The following is a 16,742-nucleotide window of genomic DNA, read 5'->3' on the forward strand; positions in this document are numbered from 1 at the left end:
TGTATATTTCCTTTTGCAGACTATCAGTTTCAAAATTGGGAAAACATATTTAGGAAGTTATTTTTTCTTACCTGGGGTATAGTCTTTTCTTAAAATTTGACCGTTTTTTGCGGGCAAAATTAGGCTTGCGAGGCCGCAAAATGCTAATATTTATTGCATCATTCTTGGCTCGAGAATTTTTTTGGAGCGAAGGTACGTTTGGTGACGCAAATTCGCCATTTCCGGCATCTTAGTTGACGCCAGGTTCCTTGCACAGATTGCATCTACCATGATGCAAGTTGCATCATTTCCGGATGTTAGCGCCAAAACATTTCACTTTGCATTGCGCTTAATTATTTAAACCCCACTTCCTATATGCCTCTTGCTTTTTTCTATGCTCAGAGGGCTATGCTGTTTGCATTTTTTCCCCATTCTTAAAACTGCCATATAAGGAAATTGATAATTTTGTTTTATATGTTGTTTTTTCTCTTACATTTGCAAGATGTCTCAATCTGATCCTGTCTCAGAAACTACTGTTGGATTCCTGCTACCTGATAACAGTTCTACCAAAGATAAGTGTATCTGTTGTAAATTAGCAGAGATTATATCTCCAGCGGTAGTATGTAACAGTTGTCATGATAAGCTTTTACATGCAGAGAATGTATCCATCAGTACTAGTACAATGCCTGTTGTTCCTTCAACATCTAATGTACATGATATCCTTGTAAATATAAAAGATTTTATTGCTGATGCGATTCAGAAGGCTTTGTCTGCTATTCCGCCTTCTAATAAACGTAAAAGGTATTTTTAAACTTCTCATAAAGTTGATGAAATTTCAAATGACCGACAACATACTGATTTATCCTCCTCTGATGAGGATCTATCTGATTTAGAAGATCCTTCCTTAGATATTGACACTGACAAATCTACTTATCGCTTTAAGATGGAGTATATTCGTTCCTTGTTAAAAAAGGTGTTGATTACTTTGGATATTGAGGAAACTAGTCCTCTTGATATTAAACCTAGTAAACGTTTAAATTCTGTTTATAAACTTGTGGTTACTCCAGAGGTTTTTCCAGTTCCTGATGCTATTTCTGATATGATTTCAAAGGAATGGAATAGGCCTGGTACTTCTTTTATTCCTTCTGCTAGGTTTAAAAAGTTGTATCCTTTGCCAGCAATTAGATTGGAGTTTTGGGAAAAAATCCCCAAAGTTGATGGGGCTATCTCTACTCTTGCCAAACATACTACTATCCCTATGGAAGATAGTACTTCCTTTAAGGACCCTTTAGATAGGAAACTTGAATCTTATCTAAGGAAAGCTTATTTATATTCTGGCTATATTCTCAGGCCTGCCATTTCTATGGTTGATGTTGCAGCTGCATCAACTTTTTGGTTGGAAAGTTTAGCGCAACAGTAAACAGATCCTGATTTGTCTAGCATTGTTCGCTTGCTTCAACATGCTAATTATTTTATCTGTGATGCTATTTTGGATATCATCAAAATTGATGTTAAAGGGACACTGAACCCAATTTTTTTCTTTTGTGATTCAGATAGAGCATGCAATTTTAAGCAACTTTCTAATTTACTCCTATTATTTTTTCTTCGTTCTCTTGCTATCTTTATTTGAAATAAGACATCTAAACTTTTTTGGGTTAAGAACTCTGGACAGCCCTTTTTGATTGGTGGATGGATTTTTTCCACCAATCAGCAAGGACAACCCAGGTTGTTCACCAAAATGGGCCGGCATCTAAACTTAGATTCTTGCATTTCAAATAAAGATACCAAGAGAATAAAGAAAATTTGATAATAGGAGTAAATTAGAAAGTTGCTTAAAAATTCATGCTCTATCTGAATCACAAAAGAAAATGTTTGAGTTCAGTGTCCCTTTAAATCTGTCTTTAGCTATCTTAGCTAGAATAGCTTTGTGGCTCAAATATTGGAATGCTTACATGGTATCTAAGTCTAGATTACTCTCTCTTTCTTTCCAAGGTAACAATTTATTTTGTTCTCAGTTGGATTCAATTATTTCAACTGTTACTTGGGGGGGAGGAGTTTTTTTACCTCAGGATAAAAGATCTAAGAGTTATTCTAAGGCTTCTAATTGTTTTCGTTCTTTTAGACAGAATAAGGAACACAAAGCAAATCCTTCCCCCAAATAATCGGATTCCATTTGGAAACCCTCTTCAAGTTGGAATAAATCCAAGCCTTTTAAAAAACCAAAGCCAGCCCCTAAGTCTGCATGAATGTGTGGCCCTCATTCCAGCTCTGCGGGTGGGGGGAGATTAAAATTTTCCCAAAACATTTGGGCAGATTCTGTCCAAAATCAATGGATTCAGAGCATTGTCTCTCAAGAGTATCGAATAGGATTCATAGTAAGACCTCCTGTGAGAAGATCAGTTCTCTCACGCGTTCCAGCAGATCCAGTGAAGGCACAGGCCTTTCTGAAGTGTGTTTCAGATCTAGAGCTTTCAGGGGTAATTATACCAGTTCCTTTTCAGGAACAGGGTCTGGGGTATTATTCAAATCTATTCATTATCCCAAAGAAAGAAAATTCTTTCAGGCCAGTTCTGGATCTGAAAATTTTGAACTGTTTTGTAAGAGTGCCAGCTTTCAAAATGGTGACTATAAGGACTATTCTGCCTTTTTGTTCAGCAAGGTCATTATATGTCCACAATAGACTTACAGGATGCATAGCTTCATATTCCGATTCATCCAGACCACTATCGATTTATAAGATTCTCTTTTCTAGACAAGCATTACCAATTTGTCGCTCTTCCATTTGGCCTAGCGACAGCTCCAAGAAGTTTTTAAAAAGTTCTTGGTGCCCTACTCTCTGTAATCAGAGAACAGGGTATTGCAGTGTTACCTTATTTTAACGATATCTTGGTACTAGCTCAGTCTTTACATTTTCCCAAATCTCACACAAATCAACTAGTGTTGTTTCTTCAAACACATGGTTGGAGGATCAATTTACCAAAAAGTTCCTTGATTCCTCAGACAAAGGTTACCTTTTTAAGTTTCCAGATAGATTCAGTGTTCATGACTCTGTCTCTAACAGAAAAGAGACAAATGAAATTGGTTTCAGCTTGTCAGAACCTTCAGTCTCAATCATTCCCTTCAGTGGCTATGTGCATGGGGATTTTAGGTTTCATGACTGCGGCATTGGACGCGATCCCCTTTGCTCGTTTTCATATGAAACCTCTCCAGCTTTGTTTGCTGAGCAATGGTGCAGGGATTATACAAATATATCACAATTAATATCCTTAAATCCCAATGTTAAACTTTCTCTGACTTGGTGGTTAGATCACCACCGTGTAATTCAAGGGGCCTCTTTTGCTCATCCAACTTGGACTGTAATCACAACAGATGCAAGTCTTTCAGGTTGGGGAGCTGTCTGGGATCTCTGACAGCACAAAGGGTTTGGAAATCTCAAGAGGCGAGGTTACCAATTAATATTTTAGAACTCCATGCTATTTTCAGGGCTCTTCAGGTTGGCCTCTGTTGAAGAGAGAACCATTCATTTGTTTTCAGAAAGACAATATCACAACTGTGGCATATGTCAATCATCCGCGTGGGACTCGCAGTCCCCTAGCTATGAAAGAAGTATCTTAGATACTTGCTTGGGCGGAATCCAGCTCTTGTCTAATTTCTGCGGTACATATCCCAGGTGTAGACAGTTGGGAAGCGTATTATCTCAGCAGCAGTCAGACTTTACTCCATCCAGATGTGTTTTTTCAGATTGTTTTTCAGATTGTTCAGATATGGGGTCTTCCAGAAATAGATCTGATGGCTTCCCATCTAAACAAGAAACTTCCCAGGTACCTGTCCAGGTCCAGGGATCCTCAGGCGGAGTTGGTGGATGCGTTAGCCCTTGGTTTTACCAACCTGCTTATATCTTTCCCCCTCTTGTTCTTCTTCCAAGAGTGATCTCCAAGATTATCATGGAATATTCTTTGTGTTTCTGGTAGCACCAGCATGGCCTCACAGGTTCTGGTATGCGGACCTTGGCCACTTCCTTTAAGACCAGACCTTCTGTCTCAAGGACTGTTTTTCCATCAGGATCTCAAATCGTTAAATTTGAAGGTATGAAAATTGAACGCTTAGTGCTTAGTCATAGAGGTTTCTCTGACTCAGTGATTGATACTATGTTACAGGCTCGTAAATCTGTTTCTAAGATGATTTATTATCCAGTTTGGAAGACTTACATTTCATGGTGTTCTTCTAATAAATTCTCCTGGCATTCTTTTAGAATTCCTAGAATTTTAGTTTCTTCAGGATGGTTTGGATAAAAGTTTGTCTGCAAGTACTTTGAAAGGACAAATCTGCTCTTTCTGTTTTATTTCATAGAAAGATTGCAAAACTTCCTGATATTTACTGTTTTGTTCAGGCGTTGATCTGTATCAGGCTTGTCATTAAATCAATCTATCCTCCTTGGAGTCTTAATTTTGTTTTGAAAGCTTTACAGGCTCCTCCTTTTGAGCCTATGCATTATTTGGATATTAAACTACTTTCTTTGAAAGTGTTGTTCCTTTTGGCTATCTCTTCTGAATTATCTGCTCTTTCTTGTGAGTCACCTTTTCTGATTTTTCATTAAGATAAGGCAGTTTTGCGGACTTCATTTAAATTTTTACCTAAAGTTGTGAATTCTAACAACATTAATAGGGAAATTGTTGTCCCCTCTTTGTGCCCTAATCCTAAGAATTCTTTGGAAAGATCCTTACATTCTCTGGATGTTGTAAGAGCTTTGAAATATTATGTTGAAGCTACTAAAGATTTCAGGAAGACTTCTAGTCTATTTGTTGTATTTTCTGGTTCTAGAAAAGGTCAGAAAGCTTCTGCCATTTCCTTGGCATCTTGGTTAAAGCTTTTGATTCATTATGCTTATTTGGAGTCGGGTCAGGCCCCGCCTCAGAGAATCATAGCTCATTCTACTAGATCAGTCTCCTCTTCATGGGCTTTTAAGAATGAAGCTTCAGTTGATCAGATTTGCAAAGCAGCGACTTGGGTCTTCTTTGCATACATTTACAGTATTTGCCTCTTCGGAAGCAGTTTTTGGTAGAAAAGTTCTTCAGGCAGCTGTTTCAGTTTGATTCCTCTGCTTATGTTTTAAGTTTTTTTTCTTTTCATTTACGATTTTATTTTGGTTGTGGATTAAATTTTTCAGCAGAAAATGGCTGTTTGTATTTTATCCCTCCCTCTCTAGTGACTCTTCTGTGGAGTTCCACATCTTGGATATTACTATCCCATACCTCACTAGCTCATGGACTCTTGCCAATTACATGAAAGAAAACATAATTTTTGTAAGAACTTACCTGATAAATTAATTTCTTCTACTAGATACGAGGAGTCCACGGATTCATCCTTGTGGGATATTATCCTCCTGCTAACAGGAAGTGGCAAAGAGCACCACAGCAGAGCTGTATATATAGCTCCTCCCTTCTCTCCACCCCCAGTCATTCTCTTGCCTATACTAGTAATAGGAAGAGGTAAAGTGAAAGAGGTGTTAAATGATAGTTTTTATTTTCTTCAAGCAAGACTTTTTTATTTTAAATGGTACCGGTGAGTACTATTTTTCCTCAGGCAGCAGATGGAAGAAGATTTCTGCCTGGAGGTTGATGATCTTAGCAGTTGTCACTAAGATCCAGATGAGTTCCCACAGAATGGCTGAGGAGTACTAGAGAAGCTTCAGTGTGGGCATCGTTTTTCATTCTACAAGCATTGAGGTATGTTCAATCATTTATTTCTGGAGAGACTGTGATAGAACAGGCTGACATAGTTCCCATGAGGGAAGGGGTAAGCAGTAATCCTATAGGGCTATTACTGGAGGCCTGTGTATGAATGTTTATGGGCTAAATGCAGCAAAGGATGGCAGCATGGTTAGACACTGGGGCACATAACGTTTTATTGCAGAAACGTTTTTATGTTCACTGTTGCTGGGCATTGTACTGGAGGGGTTTCACAGGGCTTTATATTGTTATTTGGGATACAAAAACCCACATGGCTAGTTCCTATACTGCTTCATAGCGTTTTTTTAGGCTGAGAGACATCGCATATGATGGGCGGGGCCTAATTTTCATGCCTCAGATGTGCAGTTAATCTTCACATGAAGGCAGCAAACTTCAGCTCCGGTTGGGCCCAAACTGAAGACATAGGCTAACTGAGTCATAGTGAGACTTTTCAGACCCCTGAGGGCATGTAGGCGCCACAGCAGAGCTGTGGCAAGGTGCAGGGGGTTGTTAATCTACTTTTTATAACGTTTTTGGAATAACGTTTTTCTTATAGAGGGTTAATTTGTCCCTTACTTGTGGTGCAATCTTAGGCTACAATATAAGATAGATATATGCTAAAATTGTGAGCGTTATAGCATTTTAAAGCAGATTTGAAAAAATTGTGCACTTTTTTACTTCTTAAAGGCGTAGTACTGTTTTTCAAAATTGTTGTTGTTTTCAATAAATAAAGTGTTTTCAAGACTTTTTATGGTTATTACTAGCCTGTTCAACATGTCTGACATTGAGGAAAGTCAATGCTCTATGTGTTTAGAAGCCATTGTGGAGCCCCCACTTACATTGTGTCCCTCATGTACTGAAAGGGCCTTACATTGCAAAGAACATATTTTAGGTGATAAAAGTATGTCTAAGGATGATTCTCAGTCTGAAGAGCATCAGGTTATGCCATCCAATTCTCCCCAAGTGTCACAACCTTTAACGCCCACTCAAGCGACGCCAAGTACTTCTAGTGCGTCTAATTCTTTTACTCTGCAAGATATAACTGCAGTTATGTCTACTACCCTTACAGAGGTATTATCTAAACTGCCAGGTTTACAAGGTAAGCGCAGTAGGTCCGGTATTAAGGTAAATGCTGAGCCCTCTGATGCTTTATTGGTCATTTCCGATGTACCCTCACAGTGTTCTGATTTGGGGGTCGGGGAATTGCTGTCTGAGGGAGAGCTTTCAGATTCAGGAAATGTGTTACCTCAGACAGACTTGGACGTGATGTCCTTTAAATTTAAGCTTGAACACCTCTGCCTGTTACTCCGGGAGGTTTTAGTGACTCTGGATGATTGTGACCCTATTGTAATACCACCAGAGAAATTGTGTAAGATGGATAAATATCTAGAGGTACCTAATTACACTGATGTTTTTCCAGTCCCTAAAAGAATTTCGGACATTGTTACTAAGGAATGGGATAGACCAGGCATTCCATTCTCTCCCCCTCCTACTTTTAAGAAAATGTTTCCCATATCTGACACCATTTGGGATTCTTTGCAAACAGTCCCTAAGGTGGAGGGAGCTATTTCTACCCTAGCTAAGCGTACAACTATACCTATTGAGGACAGTTGTGCTTTCAAAGATCCTATGGATAAAAAATTAGAGGGTCTTCTAAAGAAATTGTTTATTCATCAGGGTTTTCTTCTACAACCTATAGCATGCATTGTTCCAGTTACAACAGCAGCAGCTTTTTGGTTCGAGGCTCTAGAGGAGTCTCTTAAGGTTGAGAACCCATTAGATGATATTTTGGATAGAATTAAAGCTCTCAAGCTAGCTAATTCTTTTATTACCGATGCCGCTTTTCAAGTGGCTAAATTAGCGGCGAAAAATGCAGGCTTTGCCATTTTAGCGCGTAGAGCGTTATGGCTTAAATCTTGGTCTGCTGATGTGTCATCAAAATCTAAGCATTTAGCTATTCCTTTTAAAGGTAAGACCCTATTCGGGCCTGAACTGAAGGAAATCATTTCTGACATTACTGGAGGTAAAGGTCATGCCCTGCCTCAGGATAAGACTGTTAAGATGAGGGCTAAACAAAATAATTTTCGTTCCTTTCGAAACTTTAAAGGTGGACCCTCTACTTCCTCTTCCGCCACAAAGCAGGAGGGGAATTTTGCACAATCCAAGGCAGTCTGGAGACCTAACCAGGCCTGGAATAAAGGTAAACAAGTTAAGAAGCCCGCTGCTGCTACCAAGACAGCATGAAGGGGCAGCCCCCGTTCCGGGACCAGATTTAGTAGGGGGGCAGACTTTCTCTCTTCGCTCAGGCTTGGGCAAGGGATTTTCAGGATCCCTGGGCATTAGAAATTGTGACCCAGGGGTATCGGCTATAATTCAAGGATTTTCTCCCAAGAGGGAGATTTCATCTTTCACGTTTGTCTGTAGACCAGTCAAAAAGAGAGGCGTTCTTACACTGTGTAAAAGACCTCTATACCATGGGTGTAATTTGTCAAGTTCCAAAACTAGAACAGGGACAGGGGTTTTACTCAAATCTGTTCGTGGTTCCCAAAAAAGAGGGAACCTTCAGACCGATTTTAGATCTCAAATGCCTAAACAAATTTCTCAGAGTCACATCGTTCAAGATGGAGACTATACAAACAATTTTACCAATGATCCAGGAGGGTCAATATATGACCACCGTGGACCTGAAGGATTTTTATCTTCAAATTCCTATCCACAAGGATCATCATTAGTTTCTAAGGTTCGCCTTTCTGGACGAACATTATCAGTTTATGGCCCTTCCTTTCGGGTTGGCCACAGCTCCCAGAATCTTCACAAAGGTGCTAGGGTCCCTTCTGGCGGTTCTCAGGCCGCGGGGCATAGCAGTGGCGCCCTATCTGGACGATATTTTGATCCAGGCGTCAACTTATCACCTGACCAAATCTCACACAGACATCGTGTTGGCATTTCTAAGAACTCACGGTAGGAAAGTGAATATAGAAAAGAGTTCACTAGTTCCACTAACAAGAGTTCCATTCTTGGGAACTCTGATAGACTCGGTAGACATGAAAATTTTTCTGACGGAGGTCAGAAAGTCAAAGATTCTATCTTCTTGCCGAGCACTTCAGTCCATTCCTCGGCCATCAGTGGCGCAGTGTATGGAGGTCATTGGATTAATGGTAGCAGCAATGGACATCGTTCTGTTTGCTCGCTTTCATCTCAGACTACTACAGCTGTGCATGCTCAGACAGTGGAATGGGGATTATGCAAATTTATCTCCTCAGATAAATCTGGATCTAGAGACCAGAGACTCTCTTCTTTGATGGTTGTCACAGGATCATCTGTCCCTGGGAATGTGCTCCCGCAGGCCAGCATGGGTCATAGTGACGACGGACGCCAGGCTCTTGGGCTGGGGTGCAGTCTGGAATTCCCTGAAGGCTCAGGGTGTTTGGACTCAGGAGGAATCCCTACTACCAATCAATATTCTGGAACTGAGAGCAATATTCCACGCGCTTCAGGCGTGGCCTCAGTTGGCTTTGGCCAAATTCATAAGATTCCAGTCGGACAATATCAAGACTGTAGCATATATCAATCATCAAGGGGGAACAAAGTGTTCTCTAGCGATGATAGAGGTTTCAAAGATAATCCGATGTGCGGAGGCTCACTCTTGCCATCTATCATCAATCTATATCCCAGGAGTAGAGAACTGGGAAGCGGATTTTCTCAGTCATCAGACTTTTCATCCGGGGCAGTGGGAGCTCCATCTGGAGGTGTTTGCGTCATTGATTCATCAATGGGGCACACCGGAATTGGATCTGGTGGCATCTCGTCAGAATGCCAAACTTCCTTGTTACGGGTCCAGGTCAAGGGATCCCCAAGCTGTACTGATAGATGCTCTAGCAGTGAATGTTTGGTAGGTTTAGACTGTCTAGCTGGTGGGGAATCTAGCACACCTGAAGTAAACTTTATCCCAAAGTTTAAAGAGTTATAGTTAGTTGTAGTAGGTGGCGCAAAACAAGTTGCTATTCCCAATGTGTCTTACTGTAAATATGTGTGATAATATGTGGGCTCAATATATGTTAATGTTTTGATGAGTCCTAATTTTATATTCTCTTTTGGAAAAAAATGGATTTCGAAACTATTTAAGAAATAAATATGATCCTTTATTTGATTATGGTAAATTTACCCAATAGTAGTGATGCTAAAAGTACAGTTAAACAAAAATTGTTACAATTCCTTCAAAGTTTAAAAAATGACACCGGTGTCTCTATGTATAAAAATGTACATAATATATAAAAATTAAATTAAAATAATAACGTTGAAATCTTATAATTTATACAGTTTTGGGTTTATCACAAGTTGTAATTTCTAACAGAATGTTTGTAGATACAATTTTATAGTGGATAAAACAATAGTTGCTGTATAGTTCATATAGGATACTTTGTTTCAAGTTCAGCTATGCAATTGAGATCTTATCTTAGGCAACTATATATCAAATGTAGAGGTATGTTGGTGCGATTTTTATCACACTATAATATAAGTATACAAATTAGTACCTTGAAGTGTATCTGTTTGATATCACTTTTGTGAGATAATTGCGGTTAAATAAACGCCGCTATGCCAGTGTTTTGATTAAGTTTCAAGATCAAGCTGGTGGCAGTTCTATATGAGCTGCTGGCGGTTAAATAAATGCCGCTTTGGTTTCCTCTTATTAGGTGGGCTTATCTGCTGCGAGAAAATTCACTTTTATATAAGTGTTTGGGTAGTTGTCGTGGCTGCTCAGTTACCTTATCCTTTGTCGGTCAGTGACCGATCGCGCTCTTAAGGGTTTCTTGGTGGGATCTTCGTTGCGGTTAAGTGCTAACCGTTTGCTGATGGTTTTTTAAGTATCTCCGGTTTTTCTATTCTGTGGCTTGTCTGTCGGTCAGTGACCGATCACGATGGTATGGTTGTTGGATAACCTCCTGATGTGGAATTTTTGCGTGCCTTTCCGGTCTGTTGTTCCCAGGTTTCTTAGATGTCGGTCAGTGACCGATCTGGGTGCTGAAATGTGGTTGTTGGGATAAGTAGAAAGTTTGTAGGATAAGTAGAAAAAGGATTTCTAGTTATCAATGTGATCTTTGCGGTTAAATATATGCCGCTCAGTGGGAACTTGAATATTTCAACTGGGTATAGCTGGTATTCACTTTGTCTTCTCAAATCCTGTTATTCACTTTGTCTTCTCAAATCCTGTGCAGGTGTGCTCTGGTATCAACATGTTTCGGCTGGACAGCCTTTTTCAAGATACCAGATGTGGGGATTCAAAGGCTATTTAAAGCCTCTCTAATTTAGCAATAAATCACTAATTGATGATATACATAAAATCAAAAAAATCAGGAACAATTATAAAATGCTGTTTTATTATATAACATAGGTAACCTTGGGTCTTAATTATAATATAGTTGGGTGTTTTTATGTAGCGATAAACATTTTATATGATTACTTTTAAAATAAAGATATTATATATCTTAATGTCAATTACTTTTAGAGTGTATATTTTAGTCACTTTATGAAACTACTCAAGAAAAAAAATATATATATATATATCATAAATAAATATATAGTTTTACAGTCTAAGGACACACCACTTGAAATTTAAACTAACACATAGGCCATTTTTTAAGATCATAAAAACCAAGCCATCACACTAACAAACCAAGTTGATTAAATACAATAGAATTCTAAAATAAAATATATATATATTTGACAAAATTACAACTTAGTTTTACAGTCTAAGGACAAACAACTTGAAATTTTAAAATTCATACAATAATTATAAAAATTCATACAAGAAGGCTAATCTCTCATCCGATAATACTAATATCCACAAAAACTAGAAAAGTATTGGTACAACACACTCATTGGATCATACAGCTCTTTACTATATTTTTACAATACCCACTATCTGGTTATTGTAGCCCACAGATAACAAATAGAAACATTCAAACTAGAGTCAAAAGATTCACTTAAATTTATATTCTCTTTTGGCCCATCTAACTTTTATTTCACTAAATTCTAATTTCACCATTGGCCCCGTTTTAACTATATTTTATGGTTAAAATATCCATACAACAATAAGTATAGACAAATTATTTCACTCTAATATTACGCTCTAATTACAGAAACCTTTTAAAAATATCCATGGTTTCATAAAGTGACTAAAATATACACTCTAAAAGTAATTGACATTAAGATATATAATATCTTTCTGGTACTTGAAAAAGGCTGTCCAGCCGAAACATGTTGATACCAGAGCACACCTGCACAGGATTTGAGAAGACAAAGTGAATAACAGGATTTGAGAAGACAAAGTGAATACCAGCTATACCCAGTTGAAATATTCAAGTTCCCACTGAGCGCCATATATTTAACCGCAAAGATCACATTGATAACTAGAAATCCTTTTTCTACTTATCCTACAAACTTTCTACTTATCCCAACAACCACATTTCAGCACCCAGATCGGTCACTGACCGACATCTAAGAAACCTGGGAACAACAGACCGGAAAGGCACGCAAAAATTCCACATCAGGAGGTTATCCAACAACCATACCATCGTGATCGGTCACTGACCGACAGACAAGCCACAGAATAGAAAAACCGGAGATACTTAAAAAACATCAGCAAACGGTTAGCACTTAACCGCAACGAAGATCCCACCAAGAAACCCTTAAGAGCGCGATCGGTCACTGACCGACAAAGGATAAGGTAACTGAGCGGCCACGACAACTACCCAAACATATAAAAGTGAATTTTCTCGCAGCAAACAGATAAGCCCACCTAATAAGAGGAAACCAAAGCGGCATTTATTTAACCGCCAGCAGCTCATATAGAACTGCCACCAGCTTGATCTTGAAACTTAATCAAAACACTGGCATAGCGGCGTTTATTTAACCGCAATTATCTCACAAAAGTGATATCAAACAGATACACTTCAAGGTACTAATTTGTATACTTATATTATAGTGTGATAAAAATCGCACCAACATACCTCTACATTTGATATATAGTTGCCTAAGATAAGATCTCAATTGCACAGCTGAACTTGAAACAAAGTATCCTATATGAACTATACAGCAACTATTGTTTTATCCACTATAAAATTGTATCTACAAACATTCTGTTAGAAATTACAACTTGTGATAAACCCAAAACTGTATAAATTATAAGATTTCAACGTTATTATTTTAAGTTAATTTATTTTTTATATATTATGTACATTTTTATACATAGAGACACCGGTGTCATTTTTTAAACTTTGAAGGAATTGTAACAATTTTTGTTTAACTGTACTTTTAGCATCACTACTATTGGGTAAATTTACCATAATCAAATAAAGGATCATATTTATTTCTTAAATAGTTTCGACATCCATTTTTTTCCAAAAGAGAATATAAAATTAGGACTCATCAAAACATTAACATATATTGAGCCCACATATTATCACACATATTTACAGTAAGACACATTGAGATGCTCTAGCAGTACCTTGGTCGTACAACCTGTCTTATGTGTTTCCACCTTTTCTTCTCCTGCCTCGTGTGATTGCAAGAATCAAACAGTAGAGAGCCTCGGTAATCCTAATAGCGTCTGCATGGCCACGCAGGACTTGGTATGCAGATCTAGTGGACATGACCTCTCTGCCACCGTGGAAACTTCCGTTGAGACAAGACCCTCTCATTCAAGTTCCGTTCCAACATCCAAATCTAAATTCTCTGCAGCTGACTGCCTGGAGATTGAACGCTTGATGTTATCTAAGCGGGGATTTTCTGAGTCGGTCATTTATACTTTGATTCAGGCTCGCAAGCCTGTCACTAGAAAGATTTACCATAAGATATGGCGTAAATATCTTTATTGGTGCGAATCCAAGGGCTACTCATGGAGTAGAGTTAGGATTCCTAGGATTTTGTCCTTTCTCCAAGAAGGATTGGAGAAGGGATTATCAGCTAGTTCCTTGAAAGGACAAATTTCTGCTTTGTCAATTCTACTACACAAGCGTCTGGCGGATGTCCCAGACGTTCAGTCTTTTTGTCAGGCTTTAATCAGAATCAAGCCTGTATTTAAACCTATTGCTCCGCCATGGAGTTTGAATTTAGTTCTCAATGTTCTTCAAGGGGTTCCGTCTGAATCCATGCATTCCATGGATATTAAGCTTTTATCTTGGAAAGTTTTGTTTTTAGTTGCTATCTCTTCTGCTCGAAGAGTTTCTGAGCTTTCTGTGTTACAATGTGATTCGCCTTATCTTATATTCAATTCTGATAGGGTGGTTTTGCGTACTAAACCTGGATTCCTAAGGTTGTTTCAAATAAGAATATTAATCAGGAAATTGTTGTTCCTTCTTTGTGTCCTAATCCTCCTTCTAAGAAGTAGCGTCTGTTACATAACTTGGACGTGGTTCGGGCTTTGAAGTTTTACTTACAAGCGACCAAGGATTTCCGTCAAACATCTTCTTTATTTGTTGTTTATTCTGGAAGACGTAGGGGTCAAAAAGCTATGGCTACCTCTCTTTCTTTTTGGCTGAAAAGCATCACCCGTCTGGCATACGAGACTGCTGGACAGCAGCCTCCTGAAAAAGTTACGGCTCATTCTACTAGAGCTGTGGCTTCCACATGGGCTTTTAAAAATGATGCTTCTGTTGAACAGATTTGTAAGGCTGCGACTTGGTCCTCCCTTCATACTTTTTCCAAATTTTACAAATTTGATACTTTTGCTTCTTCTGAGGCTATTTTTGGGAGAAAAGTTCTTCAAGCAGTGGTGCCTTCCGTTTAGGTATCTGTCTTGTCCCTCCCGTTCATCTGTGTCCTGTTGCTTTGTTATTGTATCCCACAAGTAAGGATGAATCCGTGGACTTGTCGTATCTAGTAGAAACGAAAAGGAAATTTATGCTTACCTGATAAATTAATTTCTTCTACAATACAACGAGTCCACGGCCCTCCCTGTCATTTTAGACAGATTATTTTTTTTCAAAACTTCAGTCACCTCTGCACTTTCTAGCTTTTCTTTTCTCTTCCTATACCTTCAGTCGAATGACTGGGGGTGGAGAGAAGGGAGGAGCTATATATACAGCTCTGCTGTGGTGCTCTTTGCCACTTCCTGTTAGCAGGAGGATAATATCCCACAAGTGGGGATGAATCCGTGGACTCGTCGTATCTTATAAGAAATCAATTTATCAGGTAAGCATAAATTTCCTTTTCTTTCATATTGGCAAGAGTCCATGAGACCCACCCTTTTTATGGTGGTTATGTTTTTTTGTATAAAGCACAATTATTTTTCCAATTACTTTTTTGATGCTTTTTACTCCTTTTTTCTATCACCCCACTACTTGGCTATTCATTAAACTGAATTGTGGGTGTGGTGAGGGGTGTATTTATAGGCATTTTGAGGTTTGGGAAACTTTGCCCCTCCTGGTAGGATTGTATATCCCATACGTCACTAGCTCATGGACTCTTGCCAATATGAAAGAAATTAATTTATCAGGTAAGTTCTTACATAAATTATGTTTTTTGTAGATAACCAAAGGGATCTTTTTTTTTTCTTCCTTAAATTAAGAAAATGCAACCTTTTTTCTGAGTAGCTTAAATCTTTCATCACAAAGACTTTAAATGAGTCTTTATAGTTTCTGTTACCATGCATTTTATACAATTGATAAAAATTATTTTAATTGGACAGCCAGGGTTTATTAAGGATTTTTACAGCCCAACCATGATCTTTTAAGCTAAAATACTAGGTGACAGTTACACAAGAATAAGCAAAATTGCACCCCTGTAAACCTGTGTTTCAACTGATCATTTGCATATAAAATGGAAAATACTAATATGTTAATAGATTTGACTTTATTGATTACTGTATATTGCAGACCTCTATTAATAATTATTTGCCAAATCTAAGTCTGCCATTAACAATAGCTCTATAAGCATTACTAGGACTCCTGATGAAACTCTATTGACTGCTATCTATAGAACCCTTAACAAATATTTTCTTTCTCAGCTGCCTTAACTTAAAGGAATTATCTTTTTAAAGCAATAACCATTTTCAAGTAGACTGTAAATTGTTACCCATTCCACACTTTTTACCTCTGGGATTACCTTGTATCTAAGGCCTTTGCAGACTACCTCTTATCTCAGTGCTTCTTACCATCTTGCATTTTAGCCAGTCATTGTTGGTTCTTATATAACCAATATTATTTCTTTCATGTAATTGGCAAGAGTCCATGAGCTAGTGACATATGGGATATACAATCCTACCAGGAGGGGAAAAGTTTCCCAAACCTCAAAATGCCTACAGGGAGTGCAGAATTATTAGGCAAGTTGTATTTTTGAGGATTAATTTTATTATTGAACAACCATGTTCTCAATGAACCCAAAAAACTCATTAATATCAAAGCTGAATAGTTTTGGAAGTAGTTTTTAGTTTGTTTTTAGGTATAGCTATTTTAGGGGGATATCTGTGTGTGCAGGTGACTATTACTGTGCATAATTATTAGGCAACTTAACAAAAAACAAATATATACCCATTTCAATTATTTATTTTTACCAATGAAACCAATATAACATCTCAACATTCACAAATATACATTTCTGACATTCAAAAACAAAACAAAAACAAATCAGTGACCAATATAGCCACCTTTCTTTGCAAGGACACTCAAAAGCCTGCCATCCATGGATTCTGTCAGTGTTTTGATCTGTTCACCATCAACATTGCGTGCAGCAGCAACCACAGCCTCCCAGACACTGTTCAGAGAGGTGTACTGTTTTCCCTCCTTGTAAATCTCACATTTGATGATGGACCACAGGTTCTCAATGGGGTTCAGATCAGGTGAACAAGGAGGCCATGTCATTAGATTTTCTTTTTATACCCTTTCTTGCCAGCCACGCTGTGGAGTACTTGGACGCGTGTGATGGAGCATTGTCCTGCATGAAAATCATGTTTTTCTTGAAGGATGCAGACTTCTTCCTGTACCACTGCTTGAAGAAGGTGTCTTCCAGAAACTGGCAGTAGGACTGGGAGTTGAG

General features: G+C 38.3%; 1 protein-coding gene across 1 annotated transcript in view; it reads left to right on the forward strand.

Annotated features, from left to right (window-relative positions):
* The window catches only part of CEMIP2 (cell migration inducing hyaluronidase 2), a 380,284-nt gene that overhangs the window by 344,994 nt on the left and 18,548 nt on the right, over positions 1-16,742 (forward strand). The gene's annotated exons all lie outside the window — the stretch shown is intronic.

Source organism: Bombina bombina, chromosome 2, assembly GCF_027579735.1.
Source record: "Bombina bombina isolate aBomBom1 chromosome 2, aBomBom1.pri, whole genome shotgun sequence".
NCBI lineage: Eukaryota > Metazoa > Chordata > Amphibia > Anura > Bombinatoridae > Bombina > Bombina bombina.